This window comes from Emydura macquarii, unplaced genomic scaffold (genome assembly GCF_026122565.2).
Source record: "Emydura macquarii macquarii isolate MOO-44397 ecotype Brisbane River unplaced genomic scaffold, CSIRO-AGI_Emac_v2 contig_1424, whole genome shotgun sequence".
Taxonomy (NCBI): domain Eukaryota; kingdom Metazoa; phylum Chordata; order Testudines; family Chelidae; genus Emydura; species Emydura macquarii.
This window is the reverse complement of record NW_027131561.1, coordinates 629,191-635,190: the sequence shown is the minus strand read 5'-3', so window position 1 is coordinate 635,190 and position 6,000 is coordinate 629,191.

Sequence of the window (6,000 nt, the reverse complement as noted above, 5' to 3'; positions counted from 1 at the left end):
GGAAACACACATGGAATTTGCCTTACTATAAGACAGAATGTAACTTGGTAGATGACCCAAATACATGAGCAGCAGAACTACGGGGAACTTCAGCAAAATTCTTGGAAAGCTACCATATTCGGTGCAACAGTAATTAGGCAAGAGCTGGCAAGAGGTAATGGTTCTGCACTTTTAAATAAAACTTGCTTTTGATTAAAATGCCTTGGCTAGAGATTAACTTTCTTTGCCCAATATTTATTATTGTTCTAATAGCCTTGACATGAGAACTGCCAGAACTTTGAAAAAGCTCCCATAGCAACAGTGGGATAGAGTCATAAAGGGATTTAGGCACCTAAGTGCCACTTTAGCACTTAAATCCCAGAATCAGGCACCATTAGGATACACAAAACTCCCATTCAGCTGCCATCAAATCCTGTAAGGGTCTAAACACACTTGGCGCCTAAGTTTGTGCAATAAAAGTTGCTTAAGTGCCTGTGTTTCTGCCTATGAGCATATGCACTGCTGCTTCTTTCTAGGTATCTGGATGCCTAAACCCCAGTGCGATGCATGAACCAGGGGAAGACAGGCATTCCTCTGCCTAACTCACCTAAGGGGCCCAATCTGGTAGGCATGCTCTGATTAGGTTTACCAACACCTCCCTCATAACTCTTAGCCCAGTGCTTAGGGGGCACTCATCTGGGATGTGGGAGACCCCCCGCATCCCCACACTCCCCATTCAAGTCTTCCCTCTGCTTGAGGAGAAGGGATTTGAAAAGGGATCTGTCATCTCTCAGAAAAGTGCCTGAGAGTGTTTCAATGTGTATTAACACTCAGAGTCATTGGGCCAAAGAGAGAGGAGAGCGAGAGAGATAGTATGTGTGTAGAAGCATGCATGGGAAAGACTCTCTAGCCTAGTGACACCCAGTCACCCAGGATCCAGCACTAACTTTTTAAGTATTTATCCAAAGTGGAACAGCTTCAACACAAGAGACTTTGGGATCCCTCTCTCTTTCAGTCACCTGTCCAATGCTTTCTCCTCCTCAGGCAGACCATCTCCTATATCCCAGGTGAGTGTCCTAGCCAGAGGGTTAAAAGTTGTGAGGGACCTGCTTCCTCCCAGCCATTGACTAAGTATAGTCTTAGTTATTGCAGTCTTCAGATTTTGCAGCCTTGCCCAATATTCTCTTAACTGCTAGCAGGAGACATGGCGTCATTATTTTGGGGATCTTGATACTCTTATCTAACAAAAAAAAAAAAAAGTTCATGTAGATGCACAAAGCTTAGTTTTAGGCACATCTCTACTTGATAATGCTGATGATATAACTCCCTGCACAGCTGTTTTATCAAGCTTTGTGATCTGAGGCAATAAATTAAAATATAAAGCAGGCATGGCAGCAGAACTCAGCAAGCTTCCTCTTCTCTCCTGTGTACCCCTAGTTTAGGGACATTTTGACATGCATTCTTATCTTGTCATGGAGACAAGGAGCCAAATTCTGCCTTCAGTTACATTAGTATTAATCCAGATTATTGTACTGGAGTCAATAGAGTTAATCCAGTTTTACAGAGGTTTAAGTGGGAGCTGAATTTGGCCCAAGGTCTGCAAAGTGAGGCTCTTTAAAAATGTGGGGTGTTTGTGAAACTTGACCCTCTGAGGAAATCATGCTTGCATTTTTTACATGAGAAAGAATAAAATAAAAAATACAGTTCTGGATTTGAGGGGACAGTGTTTTCGTAGGCCTAAGGGCTTGTCTATCTGACAAGGTAGTGCATGGCAAGCTAGGCATACATCCAGAGTGCTCCAGGGTGCTGCCCATTAACTGTCTATGTGGACCCTGCTGCTGTGCTGTCCAAGTGAAACTTCCACTGCGCAGCAGCAGGGTCCACATGGACACTTAGTGGGAAGCACACTGGAGCGCTCTAGATTTATACCCCAGCTTGTATGGACTCACCCTTAGACTCTGAGGCCTTGTCTACACTATAGTTCTTCCCCTAAAATCTCCATCTATTGTTAACGCTGATGTAGTTTCACCAGCGCTAGTGCAGACCATCCCCTCGTGGCCACTGGCATTTTACGATCATATAATCAAGACCTGAGCCTTGTCTACACTTAAAAAGGTTTACTGGTATATATGTAGAGGTATGCCAGCAAACCCGACTAGCAGAGAACCAGCTTATACCAGCAAAAGAGTTCTTTTGCCGGTATATCTTAAACCAGTTCCCCAAAATAAATAAACTATATTAGCAAAAGAACTATTTTGCTGGTATAACTATCTATACTAGAGCTTTTGCCAGCATAACTATGTTGGTTACAGGTGTGATTTTCCCCCCGACGCCCCTAACTGCCATAGCTATGCTGATAAAACTTTCTAGGGTAGACCCGGCCCTGCTCTGAGCAAACTGAGATGGCAACAGCAGTAAAAACACTGTGAGTGCCAACAATTTGTTTTTTACTGGCATGCCCACAATTGTTACCACTGGCACAGCTGCAAAAGGGTTAGTTAGCATTGATGGGAAATTTCAATGTGAAAAGACTAATGAAGACTAGAGCTGGTTAGAAATTGCCAAATGTTTTACAAAGGAAATTTCAAAAATGTTTTTCCAAAGCTTCCCAGAAAAATACAGTGTTCTGGATTTTCAATGAAAAACTAAAATCAAAATCTGAAAATATTCAGTTTTAAAAACCCAAAATGCTTTCTGAAAATCAATTTTTCCCCTGGTTTTCATTGAGAAACAAGAAAAATTTGAATGAAGCAAAAATGTTCTGTGAAAATTTTCAATAAAAAGCTAAGTCCATTTTTTGTCAAAAAAAAAATTGTTTTTAAATGGAAAATTTTCAATCAACTCTAATGCATACATGGCCTGATAGCTTGAAGAGACTTCTTTCTTTATAGTGATCTTGATTTTTCAGCTTGCACTACAGTGGAAATTGGAACAGTTCAGCATCAACAAAATACATTTATATAGAATCCGCCATAAGAAAGTTGCAGAACAGAGTGCAATCAGCTATGCTATTATCTTCAATTAAATATTTTTTAAGACAGCATATATTTAGGCCTAAATCTGCAGCCCCATACATTTGTGTAAACCAGCCATAACTCCATTGAAGCTGATGGAGGCGCACTGGTGTCAAATTGGTGTGAGAAGAGACTCAGTGCTGTGGATCCCTTTATTAAATTATTTATTTTTAATGTTATTGCTTCTTCCAGCTAGAAGAGCTCAAGTATTCCCTGCACCACTTCAAATAAATTTAGAATGTCCTCAGCTCCCATAAAGTCAGCATGTGCAATCCTGAGGGAGGTAGAAATTCCCATAAAAGGATCATTCTAAATCCCCTGGATAAGTTTATTTGGCATGCTATTCAAGCAAAAGAAGCATTTCAATTGTTTTCCTTGACCTTTTAACCCACTCTTCAGTCTAAACAGAGGTCAAAGGCCAAGAATCAGCTTCTATTTTAGCATCCCCTCCCACTCCCCCTCCACAACATTTTCTACTTCAAGCCCAGAACATACCAAACAGAAAAAGGAGAGTTTAACTGATGCAGGGAGAAACAGATGTCTGTACAGCTTACAATCAGAGGACTGGGGGAGGGGAGAAAGAGGAAGTGGGGGAAAGGTGTCTTCAAGCTAGTCTTTACTTAATTGATCATTAAGCCTGGAATAGGATAGAAAAATCAAAGAAAATGTTCTTGCAGGCAAAGGAAATCACGGGGATTAGAATACTTTATGTAGTGATATTGATATAATAATATTTTTCTCTGCTATTTTCAACAGGTCAAATCCTGTGATACTCAGGATGATTGTGTCTATCCCTGTGATGCAGTACAAAGAGGTGGAGGTAGGAAAGAGTGCACAGGGATTGCTCTACAGTTGCGTTCCTGTGCAGGGCCCAGACACAATCCCAGGCCTTGTTTACACTTCGAAGTAGCCCGGATTTCAGCCATCAGTCTAACTACAAACCCTCAGTGAAGAGAAGGAAAATCTGCTTGAAACTGGAGCAAGCCCCATTAATAAAAATCACTCTCTACAGTAGGCTTAGGGTGGAAATCAGGGCTAATTGCATGTGCAGACAAGGCTAATGTCTTTGCATCTGACTGGGATGCAACCCCATGCATGTGATTCTGCTCAGAGTTTAACTGACATGGTGGATAAAATGGAAGCAGCAGTCCCTGTTGCCAGCACCAAGCTGAGCTGGTGGGACATTTACGAAAATTTCCCAGCTGTAGACAGGACCACAGGATGCAAGGATTGTTCCAGACCAATGCTGGCTGCAGCATGAGCTTTCCCAAAGAAGCTGGGAGAGGGCCAGGGCCATGGCACCAAACCCCGGGCCACTTCTTCCCATGCTTTCCCAGAGTCCTTCAAGGCAATGTAAACATTACAGAGTGGTACAGAGTGCTTCTGACAGGTCGGAAGTGCACCTACTTATTCCCAATACTACAGAGTTTTGCCTTAACTTCCCATTCACTTCAATGTGAGCAATGACTGGGTAAGAACTTCAGGAGCTGGCCATGCATTTGGCTCCTCTTGTAATGTGATAAGGTCACAACAACATGGGCCCTTAGATGCACTTTTGTAAGGACAAGGTGGGTGAGGTAATATCTTTTACTGAACCAACTTTGGGACAGACAGGGCTACAACGACACTGCACACAACACTGGTAAGGACATCAGTCAGAAGAATTATTATTCAGCCCTGAATCTGTTTTTTAAATCAAGATTCTCTCTGCCAGTCTGCCTGTAAAGCAGCATTCCCCAAATGCCAGCTACTGTACATCTCAGACGTGGGGGAGGCGCCCTGCTGCAAAAGTGCATTGCTGAGACTCTGAATTTGCTGGTTCCTTCCTTGCAGTTTTAATTGTAGGTCTTCTTAGGTTAGAAACGTATCATCAGGAGGATCACATTAAAGAGAGCCGAGGATTAATCCTCCTCCAGCACAGAGAGACATTTTGCTTGCAGGCAGCAGAGAGTGCCCGGCTTTTCCAGAGTTGCTGGTAATTCCTCTCCTGCTCTGGGAGCTGACGTTGACCTCTTAACAAAGAACAGGTTCAATCTGCTTCCCCTCCTCCACCCCAGGAGACTGATGAGGGTCACATGACCTTTCTAGACAGCACAGAATTTGGATGGTAATATGTGACGGTGGGGGAGGGGAGCAGGCAGCTCACACACTGCGCTGCTGTACTGGGAGCTTAGTGGGGAAGATGGGGGGAAGGGACCAGCCCAGCCCAGCCTCATTCCACAGATTCATTAAGATGCAAATGCCAAATATGTTTACCAGACTATAAATTTACAGTTTCCTTTTCAGCTCAGGCAGACAATTGTTAAAACACATTAGGTTTTCTGACTGCAAATCAAACGGGGGATATCTCTGCTGAGGCCTAATTAAGGGTTTATAGACAAATGTTGGGGGGGGAGAGGGAAGGGAAGGGAGATTTAAAAGGAAAAAGAAAAAGAAAGAGAGAGCGAGATCTCCACTACTAAAGAGGATCCTTCATGAAATACAGATTATTTGAAAAAGAAAACGTGGAGACGTAACCAATGCTTAAGGGTTTTTTAAATAAACATGGATTTTTTCATGCCACAATATTGAATCCATGGGGCTACTACTTTTTTCCCAGGACTGTATTCACCCTGCACTTCTGTAATTAAGGTGTCATCGCTACTATAAATGTTTATAAGCACCAGTTTCAGGGTGCCATGAAACGATCATGAAAATTCAGGCTGAAGTGTAAATGCACATCTACAGTACCATCTTGGGGGTATGGAGGCAGCCCCCTTCACTTCCAACCCCAAATAGGAAACAACATTGATTCTGCTATTCTTCTAGACAATTATTTAGTTGTTTAAGTTTTTTAAATGGTATTTTGTGCTCATATGACTTCAGAATAACTCTGACATTTAAAAACAAAAAGGCAAAGGGTTAGTCCATAATCTGCTTTAATTGTTTAAGGCCAAGTTCAATAAAAGCTCACACTGCTGTGCCAGCAAGCACCCTCTCAAACTGAGTTTGTTTTCCTGCTCTTGTG